Raw genomic sequence first — 12,660 nt, 5'->3', positions numbered from 1 at the left:
TAATGATATTCTGCTGTACTCATAGGTTGGTGCCTATTCCAATCGTCATCAGAGAGACTCCATCTGACATCTGATGGAAACAGATGCAGAGACCCACAGCCAAACACTAGAAGGAGCTCAGGGAATCTTGTGGAAGAGGGGGAGGAAGGACTGTATGAACGAGAGGGATCTGGGGCACCACACAATCAAGAATCAACTGACCTGGGCTCATAAGGGCTCAAAGAGACTGAACTGACAACCAGGGAATCAGCATGGGTCCGACGCCTTCTGCATATATGTTACAGTTGTGTAGCTTGGTCTTCTTGAGGGGCTCCTAACAGTGGAAGCAGGAGCTGTCTCTGTTGCTGGCTTTTGGGACCCTTTCCTCTTACCAGATTGTTTCATCCAGTCTTAGCAGGAGAGCAGGTACCTAGTCTCACTAAAACTTGATATGTCATGTGCCTTAATTAGAGTTTCTACTGTTGTGAAGAGACACCCTGACCATGGCAACTCTTATAAAGGACAACATTTAATTGTGGTGGCTTGCTCACAGTTCAGACATTCAGTCTGTTATCATCATGGCAGGACACGGCAGCATGCAGGCAGACATGGTGCTGGAAAGCTAGCATTCTATGTCTTGATCTGCAGACAACAGGACATGGTCTCAGAAACTGCGTAGTATCTTGAGCATAAGTAAGATCTCAAAGCTAGCCTTCACAGTGACTTACTTTTTCCAAGAAGACCACACCTACTCCAACAAGGCCTCACCTCCTAAGAGTGCCACTCCCTTTGGGGGCCATTTTCATTCAACCACCATGGCTGGTTGGCCTGGTTGATATCCAGGGAAGCCTGCCCTTTTCTGAAGAGAAAAGGAAGAAGAAGAGTGGACAGGCCGGGGGAGGGCCTGGGAGGAGAGGAAGGAAGGGGTACTGGTGTCAGGAATGTAAAAACAAAAAAAAAATAAACAAGTAAACATAAAGCAAAAACAACTGTGTTTCTGATAAGCTAGTGTAAATGAAAGTTCAAGAAAAATTAGGCACTGAAGAAGGAATCTTCCTGTATGTTAAGTAGATTCTTAATTCTTTTTTTATTACATTTGCTATTGTCAGGTTAGGTTTTTATTGACAAATGTGATAATCACAGAAAGCCGCTGACAATTACAAAGCAGCGAGCTTTGTGAGATAACTAGACATGGCACAGTGTTTACGTATAAGTCATTTTCCTCATCACAAAAAGAAAAGAAAAGCCTGCCTGGGGAAGGTTCATGATTGTGCAATCCCACAGGACAGATGCTCAGGAAGGAAGGACATGTGAGTACCCAGCTTCTCCCAAGGCTGAGGATGCCCCATCCCACACAAGGAAGCGGTCAACGAAAAGAGCTTGGAGCAGAGGTGGAAAGCAGCTGTTGGAACTGGTCGTGCAAACACCTGGGGAGAATGCTGTCTGGAGTGCTAGCAGAAGGGGCAAGGCCAGTCAAGGGTCACGTTGCATTTATGTTAGAATTCACCCTTGAGCTTACAGCCAAAGAAAGGCTGGGAACCCACACTAAGGTGTTCTCCCAGCCAAAGAATATGCTTGGTAAGCATCCCTCAGGATGCCCTAGCAAACCCCAAAAATAATCGAGTGAACAAAACAAAAGTCATCCCTCATCTTCTGGTTTCCCTCACAGTTTTCCTCTTTTCCGGTTCTCCTAGTGGAAACTTCATCTCCTCACAGATGCCCATCTACTTTTGGACTTTGATTATGATGCCTGGATTCCTAGTGAGCCACTCAGACACAGAGGTAGCCAGAGTTCACTTTTTTGGAGTCAAAGTTCATCAAGAAGAAATTAATAACATCATGCATATCACCTTATGCCAGGGGGTCTCAACCTTCTTAATGCTGCAACCATTTAATATAGCTGTGGTGACCAACCATAAAATTACTTCATTGCTACTTCAGAACTGTAATTTTGCTATTGTTGTGAATCACAATGTAAATATCTGGTATGCAGGATAGCTGATATGTAACCCACCAAATGGTTCTAGACCCACAGCTTGAGAACCATTGCCTTATGCTCTGCTCTCTAGAGAGAAGGGATTGTTGACAGACTACATTTTTTGCTTGCTTTTATTAATAATTACATCAAGAAAAAAATGAAAATTTTGTCTAAGCAGTAAGCCACGTTGTGCTGATTCTCATTTTCACTTTAAGGTAAAGGTGACAAAGAAAATGTTCATTTTCACATCACCATTCAAAACATTTGCTGTGTTGTGACAGATGACAAAGTCAAAGAATGCACTTGTACTTTAGCCAAAACGTTCTGTAACAAATCTCCCAAAACTATGTGAATTAAAGCAGTGACTGGGGCTCAGGGAATCTGACCTCCGGGCCTAGAGGAGCCTGTCTACAGTTCTGCTCCTGGGACCACTGACTGTAGCTTTGAACAGATTCAAGAAGGCCTCTCTAGCACATGATGGCTGCCTACGGTTCCATGTATGGCTCTTCACAAGGCACACTTGAACCCCACCACACTATGGCTTCAGGATCCGCAGACCTTCGTGTGGAGAATGAATTCGCAGTCTCCATGTCACTTAATGCCTTCATGTTGTTGAAATAAAGTCGCAACCACAGTGTGACTAAAGGGGACCAGTCCAGATCTTAACTCTCCAGCAAAGGACAGGAACGTCATCTGGGAGACACCAGTGGCTGCTGTGTTCGGATACCATCTGCCACAAAGGTTCCTAAATTTATACAAAATTCCAAACCTTCAGTGTTGGTTCACAAGCATCTCTTTCATCAAGCTCCCCCAGTGATTCCAACATGTGGATATGTTTGTGAACCTCATAATTTCCAGGGAAGAGACTAAGAGAAGAGCTTTCTGTAGCAACACCTCAGCTACATGCCTCATCCATCACCTCAAAGCATGCACAATGGCATGGCTTAAAACACTCCGGGTCTGAAGTTTTAGGCTAAATGCTCACACTCAAGCATCACAAAGTTTCTATCAGATTCATGTTTCGTAAGCCTCGTGGGGAGGTCAACTTTTCAGTCTATCAGAAACCTGTGGTTCTTGGGACTATGAGGATTTCAGTGCTGAAGCCAGGATGGTGAGGGTCAAACTGGAGCAGGTGGCTTCTCCTCCCTCTGCTGGACTGGCCATGGGCTAGGAAGTTGAAATGCCACTTCATCATCACTGCAGATCCCTCCTCAAGCACCATCTAGCCAGGGCTGTGAAACAAGGTCCATTGACCTACAGCATCAGCATCAGCTTCAAGCTTTTTAGAAATGAAAAGTGGCAGAGGGGGGGGGGGGTGTCCTGAACCTTGGTACAAGTCTCCAAAAATGATGCTCTGGAATCTGGTTTTGAAAAGCCTGACATCAAGCATGCCTGCCATACCATCCCTCATAGGCCAAAATCAGGTTTCTGTTTGGCAACAGAGAGATAAAATGGGTAACAGGCAGAGTCAATCAATGCTAATTTGGGCCAGAGACGTTTTGACAAAGAGCAGCCAGCGGCTCAGACACATACATGCTGATCATTATTTTGGCCTTCATTTTTGTTAGCCATTTACCTCAGAGGCTGTAGGAAAAGATTTAGATCCACAGTAGAAACTGGAGTGTGGACAGAGAAAGAGCTGAGCCCAACTATCTTCAGGGAGTAGGGCCCATATTCCAGAATATATCAAAACTGTCCATGCTTGTTCAGCACACACTCAAGCCTTATCTGTGCCTAGATGCTTAATTAATATCCTAGTGTTTTAACTGCCTTAAAATAAAAACAGTTATTATAAAGGTTAATGTAAATTTTAATATATTTTTAAAAGACAAAAAAGAAACCCAAAGTAACTATTTAAAGAATTGGCCTGTTTATTATTAGATGTAAACTAATGAATCCATATAAGTCTAATCTAAACATGAAAGAAAATGCTAATATAAAATGTTTCTTGATTATATAATGGGATGAATTAAAAGCAAAACAAAGGCACTTCATTTGGGGGTTTTTAATAATAGCTTTATTGAGTCTTTGAGAATTTCATACACTGTACTTTTCTTTTAGATAGCATCTAACTATGTAGCTAGCCTCCATTCTTAGATGTTCCTACAGGGGCCTCCTCAATGCTGGGATTACAGAGCTGCTTGTTTTTGTCAACTCAACACAAACTGGAGACACACAGGAAGAGAGACCATCAATTGAAAAATTATGTCCATCTGGCTTGTGGGCACATCCATGGCCCATTGTCTTGATTGATGATTAATATGCAAGGACCCAGCTCACTGTGGGCTGTGCCATCCCTATGCAGGTGGGCCTGGGTTGCATAAGAAAACAGGCTATGTAAGCCATGGGGAGCAAGGTAGAAAGCAGCATTCATCTGGGGTCTCTGCTTTAGTTCCTGTCTGCAGATTTCTTCCTTAAGTTCCTGCCCTGACTCCCCTGATGACAGATTATGATGTAGAAGTATAAGTCAAAAAAAAAACCTTTCCTCCCCTAAGTGTTTTTGGCCATGATATGTTTTGTTTTTGTTGTTGTTTTTGGTTGGTTTTTTGCTTGTTTTTGCCTCAGCAACTGAAAGCAAACAAAGACAACCACCATTTCTGGCTAAAGGTATTCCTTAAAACACCCTCATATACTGTAATTCAGACATTTTATTTATTACCATTGATCCCCTTGCTTTTTGTACAAAAATTTTAGTATGGTTTCTTCACCAGTCAACTAGCATGTAACTTAATCCTGGCATGCCGAAGCAATCAGAAATGAAAAGGCTCCTTCTCAAAACCCACCTCTGATAAACTATGGCTCTTTTCACAAACTTCTCACTTAAAACAGTAATTTTCTAAAAGGCCGGTTAATCAGGCCTGTCCCTCCATGAAAGAATACAGTCAACTGGCTACAGCCGACTCCCCAGCTGCTGAGTGGGTACCTCTGGCCTGCTGAAGTGAGCTCGGCTTCAGTGGCGCTGCCGGCCTGGTAGAAGATGATGAGGTAATGGAATTTTTCCCCACCACCTGCCCCTCCACACACATGGATTCTGCAGGCACCAAGAAACTTCATTGCACCATCTTCCACAAAGCTGGAAATCTAACCGTAGATCTGAGACACACAAACTCACTTTCCTGTTACAGTCTCATGATAGAAGTGTGAGGTTTACTTTCATCAGCTAAAATTTAAACCACTAAAGAACTCACATTCCTTATGCAAATAACCAACAGCCAAGCTTAATCAGTGATATAGTCTATATGAGGAGACTGATACATATTTCATAAATAACCAACTGAAGAATGTACAAATAGGCCATACAAGAAGGGAAAGTGATTGCTGTCCTCCTCTCCTCCTGACTGGACAAGCTTTACCATACTGAGTGTCTGCCAATTTGACATGAGCATGGAAACTATCATGCCCTCCCATGGGCTTTGCCCTCTAGCCAGGAAGGTAGTTGTGCACACCCTCCTAGAATGGACACATTGTCAGTGTGAAGTCCACAGGGAACAAAGGTCCAAGGAGGAAAATTAAACTTAGCCATCAACTCTATCACGTGACATAAGGATCTTAAAAAAAAAAAAAAAAAAATCCCACAAGGATTGCACTCCAGACACCCTTGAATGGAAACTATGTGCAAAGAGGGCTGAAAATGCAGACCATGGCACTGTGCTGCAAGAAATACCTTTGCTCAGTAAAGTTAAATTTCATTCATAAAACATGAAGAGCAACCTACCTATGTCAGAACATTATAAATATTAATGAAGCAATTCAAAGTGAGCATGACTTACACACTGTAAATTCACTTGTAAATACAAGGGACCATCATGATGACCATGTTCACACAAATCTCCCAGCAGGTGAGATGCTGGTGTCATGAGTTGGGGACTTGCGACACAGTGACTCCTTGAATGGTATGTTGTAATTGTCTGTTTGTCCCTTAACTGGACTTCAAAGACCTTGTGGAGAAGGACTCAGCCATATTTATCACTGTATCTTTGCTTATCCAGGCATCTATTACTGTTTCTGTAAAGTTGAATGAATAAATTCTGAACCCTCACTACTCCTCAGACTCCCGGCTAACAGTGGAATACCACGCGGCACAGTGTGTAAAACAGAACAGCAAACACCCATGTGCTTGGGAATAATTCCCCATCTGCCCAAACTGGCTGCTACCCGACTCCTAGAGCTCTTGCTTCACAAGAGAAGAGCTCAGATTCTCAGGAGAAAAAATTCCTTGAAGTTGGTCATCAAAGACACCCTGACAGATAAATGTCTTGAAAGTGGCTCAGACCTGAACACTGTGGTATTCTTCTCACATGCCAGGTACCACAATCTAACTTTCATATCACCACAGTTAAAAATCATATCTGTACTCCACTGGAAGCTTTGTTATTTTCCACACTTTATGTGACCTAATCAGGCTAGATGTGGAACCAGACTGGAAATGCCAGTTGATCACCAGTATACAATCTTAAGCAAGATGGCACTCAGTTCTCTGCAAAAAGAATACATGGGCCTGTGTCATCAGTGACAGTAACATGACCTCGAGTAGCTCAGTCTTCTGCCCACCTCTCTCCCTTCAGTTCTTTCTTTTTCCATTATGGTTGCCCACATTTCATATGCTTAGCATTTTGCTAGGCAGTGGTGAGTAAAAGGCCTGCCAATCATGTAAGGAAAAAAGTGAGGAATCATTGCAAGTTTTACTAGGAATTAGATGTTACCAAGTTGATAGGATGTGGCAACATGGGAGGGTGCGTCAGGCCAGAATTTAGATGAGCAGAGTCAGCCCCTCAGTGCTAGCATGGAGAGGAGATGGTACCTATAAAGCAATAGAAATCCATATGCAATCAAATGCTTCATAATAGGCATACCAGAGAGGGGCTGAAATATCTCCTGTGGGAAGGCCTCAGCAACCATTCCCTAAAGATGTCACGAAAACACCACACATTTAAGCTACTGTGGTGCTTCAGGTGATAAGAACTTTGGCAGTTGGCCCTCAGCTAGTTATCTAAGTCTATCACAGATGCCTGCAGTACAGTGGCCTTTAAATGAAGTCCTGAGGCTCAATCGTGACTAAGCACATTGGATCCATTGACAGGCCGGTAGTCTCTTGGCCCTGTATTTTCCTGATTATCATACTTTCCTTCATCCATGGGCTCTACTATATTTTGAGATGTGTCCTTGTTTCCACCTTAGCACTTTTCTTTGTTTAACACTCAGGGCTCTTCTGGCTCTTCTATCGATTCGCTGTGTAGTCCCCATCAATTCTGGTTGATTTGAATAGCTCTGGGCACTCCCATGCTAAGCCTGAGATCCGCAGCAGCCCACATCCTGCTAATGAGTTGTCTTCACCATTGGTCTAGCTTTGGCCTACAAACTATCCATCCTCAGCATTCAGACAAGAGCAAGGCAGGAACCTAGAGCATTCCCCTCCCTACTCCAAATGTTTATATAGCCTTTTTTTTTTTTTGGCCAACTATTCAGTAAATATTTATTGATAAACAGTTCTCCTATATACTTTGCTAGAGGAAAAAAATCAAAGTAGAATTTCTCTGTGTAAAGGATTTCACACTCTCATAATGACAACTATGTACAGAAGACCTTGAATTCCCACAGTAATGTCTCTTGTCCTACATTGTTCCTGGTCCTTTTATGAAACCCAATGTCTCCCCCTCCCCCCGACTTTTGTATTTCCATTTTTAAATTAATATGTCCAAAATGTGGTTTCCCCTCTGAATACGAGTCTTCTATGTTCTACTTCTTTCCTGTATATGCAGTCCGTAACCTTGGAGTTACAATACCAAAAAGAAAAGGAAAACTCCAAGAATTGTCTCTGATTCCTTTTTTGTCTTTATCAACCCAAATATCTAGTCACATGAACTCTGAGATCTGAAAACTACATCCACTTCTCTTCAAGTCTATTTTTATCACCCTGAGTCACTATCAGGTTACCTAGAGCCAAAGAGCCCTCTGCAATGTGAAAGATGTTTTCTTCCATCCGTGCCCAGCACCAAGACACACGCTGGCAGGAGGAGATGGGCTAGAGCTCAGTGACTTGACCCTTCCTCGGGCTGAGTACCTTGTGTAGCAAGTAAGTTGCAGAAACTCAAAATCCTGTCACTGTTTTCTCTCCTTCACTATGGCAGGGGCCTGCCCACAGTCCTTGTCACTGCCCATTCTCTGCAACAATGAACCTACCGTGGTCCTCTACAATGTTCAAATGGCTGTTTCACTTCATGTCTCACAACTCATCCATTATTCCCCCTGTGTTTCATAGCATTGCATGATGGCCCTAGTTCATTCCTGTGACCTACCGGCTACCTCAGATCTGACTGCCTGTCTCTTCCTTAGAGACGCCCAGCTCCTTTGCACTAACTGGAGCTCTGCTCATCTGCCTTCAATGCCTTCCTACCTTTCTTTAGCCCAGGGTGTGCATACTGAGTTGATCTCAGTACCTGGCTCATCTTGTACTTTCATTATTTTCCATGCATGGCCTGCCATACTTTGTTAATGACAACTTACTTTTAATGATACAATAAGCACACCTGCCCACCTCCCAGCCAAAACTCAGCTCAGATTGTACCACTGACTTGTCTGTGATCTACCAGAAGGTTCCCTGGCTTCTCCCATCTAAGCAGCCATCATCACAGATTTTGTGGTCACGGTTCTTTTGGTTTCCTGTGTCATTTTGACTTTGTATATTCTTAAATAGTTAGACTTTTTTTTTAAATCACAGTTGTTTTGAATGTAGTTTTCAAAATCATGCTGTATGTGATCTTCCCACTCAGTTTCTCAGTTAAGATTATATCATTAAGAATCAATAATGTTATTAGTCATCTTTTAATTTTGTATATATTTGTAGTGATGTGTTTATGTGGGGGGGTGGCTATGGGTGTGGAGGGGTGTGTATATATACACGTAGAGGCCACAGGTTGACTTCAGTGTCTTCCTCACTCACTCTCCACCATATTTCTGAAGACAGTCTTTTCACTAGCCAATTCAACTTAACTGGTTGGCCAGAGAACTCCTGGAAATCTTTCCTGTTTCCTCAGTTTTAGGATTACAGGTATGCATGGCCATGTTCAGCATTTTTACAGGGGCGCTAGATTCAAACTCAAGTCCTGGTGCTAGCAAGGCAGTCACTTACTCTCCCCAGCACCCTATGTGCTTTTGATGGCTGTATGATATTCCCTCATGTGGCAACACTATGCTACTCTATCCACTTCCTAGCAACAAGTTGTAAAGTTCCTTCCATGTTTTCGTTTACTGGAAACCAGACTGTAGTGTATATGTGCATGCATGTCTCTCACTGAAAATGTTCCCATTTGCTCAGAGTTGGATCATAGATGTGGCAAGTGATGGAAATACTATATGGTACCCTACTGGCTTCCAAAGTTGTGTGTCCCTGCAGCACGGTATGAAGATCTTTTGGAGCCACACATTCTTTTCAGTGTTTCAATACTTTTGATCTGGGGCCAAGCAAATGCATATAAAAGGAACTTCAGTGTAGCCTTGACTTTGACTTGCATGCTTGTTACAGGTAGCTGCTTGTGCTTATTGGCTGATTTGTATTCTAGATTCCTAAAGGTTTCTCTTGCCATTCTCCAGAGGGGAGTAACTTGTAGTTTGGATTTTGTTGCTCGTGTTTTTTTTTTTTTTTTCCTGAGAAAGGGTCTTATGGATCCCAGGCTGGCCTGACCATGAATTCATGACGCTCCTGCCTTTATCTCTCCGGTGCCGTGATTACAGGACTTAGAGGATCAAAACCTGGGCTCCCTGTGTGCTAGGAAAACCCTCTACCAGCTGGGCTGCAACCCAGCCCACACCACAGAACTAATTTTTGTGCGTTGCCCTGTTCTCTTTTCTTCATTGGTCTCTCACTATCTGGAGCCATCGAGCTTGTTCACCAACTGTGATGTGTCCCTCAACTAGAACCAAAGATCTCGACTCCCTTGTGTGCTCTTCTGCCTCCAATGGCTAGAACGGCATCTAGCACAACAGTGAACACATGGGCATGGGGGACCGAGTCATGTGATGTACTAAGACCGCACAAGAGCATTGTTCTAGGACCAGATACGCTGAGTTTTGACCTCAGTTTCTCCATTTACTCTGACCATGCTCAAAAGACTTAGCATGTCTATCTGTCCCGAGTTGCTTCGTCTGTAAAAAGAAGTGCTTTATGTGATGTCCTGGGAGCTTTAACATTTGAGTCAACATGCATAAAGCTTTTAGAGTAAAACAGATGTAACTAATGCTCGATAAATGCAGTTCTTTGAAAGGGTAAGCATTACCATTACCTTTCCCTGGCTTGAGCATAAAGGGCTCAAACTAGCTTGGGTCTCAAGAGTACACTATTTCCCCTCAAGTTTAGCATCCACCTAGTCTTGCAAGTTCTGGTTCCCACATCTAGGAGAAGGAGGTTGAAAAACAGAGATGTACTTTATCGTCCAGGAAATCATCCTGTCAGTGTGGTGCTGAAGAAGCTGAAATGGGTAGGTGTCCCAGTTTTTAATAAGTGAGTGTCTCACAAGCCATCCCCCATACTCCCAACATCACATCACTCACAAATCACAACACTCTTCCCACCCTCTTTTTGTTTCTACTCACATTTTCAAAGAGATGATGGGTAAGTGAGGAACACACAAACAAGACAAGGAAGGAGAGGAACAGAGAAATAAAGCAAGGGGGGTGGATGGAAGCGCAGAAGGAGGGGGAATACTTCAGGTCAGCCTTGGCATTGACCTTCTAATGTAAACAGTAAAATGCTGAAATTAGAGCCCAAGGAAATCCCGTCCAAACCCCTACAGGGGAATGCATTCACTAGGGGATGTGGGAAGGCTAGGAAAAGCAGTGTGAGAAAAGACTTTGAGGATGACCAGAGGCCTGAGTCAGGCAGGAAAGGCAAACCTCTCAGTCTTAACTAGGGGATGCTGGCCCCGTTAAAACTGTAGTCCCCAGTCAATGTCACCTTAGTTCTGGGCTTACCTCAGTCTGTAACCAGGAATCCCGCTCCATTTGAAGCATCCCTTGCCTCAAAGTGGTAAGCTTGGCCTTGGTTAAACACGCCAGGGGGCCCTGCCCCAGTGCATTTCCACTGAGATTCCCGGCCGATTCCTCAGGAGGAACTGTTTCCATTTGAGATGGACCAGGGATCCTGGCCAGGACCAGCTGCCTCTCAGAGCCAAATTCCGTGACAGCTCCCAGAGAGGATGCCAAGGGGCTGCAGGGAGGCCCTGGGGGTGGGCAGCAAGCCGGGGGCGCGGCTGGGACCAGCCAGGCCCCGGCTGCCCACTCGGAAAGGTCCAAGTCCACACCTTTGGGGACCGGCTTCTGCCTGCTTGTCCCCACTCCAGCACGACAATGCTGAAATTGCGCGGGCGCCCCAAGATGCCCCGCCGCCACTGGGGGACTTCCTCCTTCCCGCGTCCTTGGCGGGCGGGAGAGCACTGATGGGCGGGGGACCCCGACCGATCAGGGTTGTCGCCGACCTTGAGGCTACCGTGGGGTGTGCATGCGCCAAAAATAAAGCGCGGGCGCGCGTATGCGCGTACACACACACACACACACACACACACACACACACACACACACACACATCACACCGGCATGCATGCATGCGAAGCCTCCGCACTTCACTCCCAGGAACGCTACTGTCCTTAAACAGCATAAAGCACAGGAAAGGGAACCTTGTACTGAAGACATCATGCTCAAGACCAAATTTGGAATGATTATTTTTTTTTTTTAAGGTTTGGATTAAAGCTTCTCAGAAAATAAAAGGACCCAGGACAGATTCCATGCTCTGCGTTTGGGGGCTGAAGAAATTGCACGTGTGATCATCGCCGCCGAGGGTGGGAGGAAGCACTGATACGGTTTTTTTTTTTTTTTCCTACTCTGGGTTAACTGCATGTGCCGGCGCCTCGGGGGTTAAGGCCGCGCAGCCCGCCTGCAGGCTTTCCCAAGCAGGGAGCGGGCGCCGGCGGGGGCGCGCTGGGGAGAGCCGGGGATCTCCCGCCCGCTGGGCTCCTGGGGCGCTTCCCGCCCTGCGCTATTTATAGCTCGCCTTTCAGCTGCTGCAGAGAGCTCACCCGCCAGGGCGTGTGGAGCTGAGGGAGCCTTCCAGAAGCACGGGATTTTCATAAATTCTCTGAATGGCAAAGATGTCTCTGGGTGTCACTGTTCAGTCCGGCTACCATATGTATTTCAAGTTGGAATATTCTCTCTCTCTCTCTCTCTCTCTCTCTCTCTCTCTCTCTCTCTCTCTCTCTCTCTCTCTCTCTCTCTCACACACACACACACACACACACACACACAACAACACACACACACACACACACAGAGGCCTGGGATCTGAGAGCGTTTGCAGCAACTTATGAATGCAACTAGGCAGCTTGTTATTGTGAGCTGTGGGATGTGGGAGCTCCCTTTGTTATCAAATGCTTGATTTAAAAAAAAAAAAAAAAGAAAGAAAAGAGAAAAAAGACAGTCTTGCATTGGTTTAAAGGCCCATTTTATATTTTCTGCAACACTCAACCTATCTGCAAGTTGGCTTACATAATCATGTGTCCGATAAAAGGTATGCAGCGAATTCAAGAGCACTGGGGAAAAAAATCATACCCTGTCCCTGACAGCCTGCTGTCTGAGGACCTTGAACCTGTCTGTGAACCTGTGAACCTAGCTGGGTGGTGTCTGTGGCAAACCAGAACACCAGAAGGTGCAATTCT

At 44.7% G+C, this 12,660-nt stretch overlaps 1 long non-coding RNA gene across 1 annotated transcript in view; it reads right to left on the bottom strand.

Annotated features, from left to right (window-relative positions):
* LOC119086262 overlaps positions 1–11,883 on the bottom strand; it is a 251,078-nt gene extending 239,195 nt beyond the window's left edge. The window contains exon 1 of the long non-coding RNA XR_005089504.1: positions 10,925–11,883. This is a non-coding gene — a long non-coding RNA (uncharacterized LOC119086262). The remainder of the gene's footprint in view (positions 1–10,924) is intronic.
* Between the last annotated feature and the right edge of the window lie 777 nt (positions 11,884–12,660).

The sequence above is a fragment of the Peromyscus leucopus genome, chromosome 19, assembly GCF_004664715.2.
Source record: "Peromyscus leucopus breed LL Stock chromosome 19, UCI_PerLeu_2.1, whole genome shotgun sequence".
NCBI lineage: Eukaryota > Metazoa > Chordata > Mammalia > Rodentia > Cricetidae > Peromyscus > Peromyscus leucopus.
This window is presented reverse-complemented; position numbering and strand designations above follow the sequence as displayed.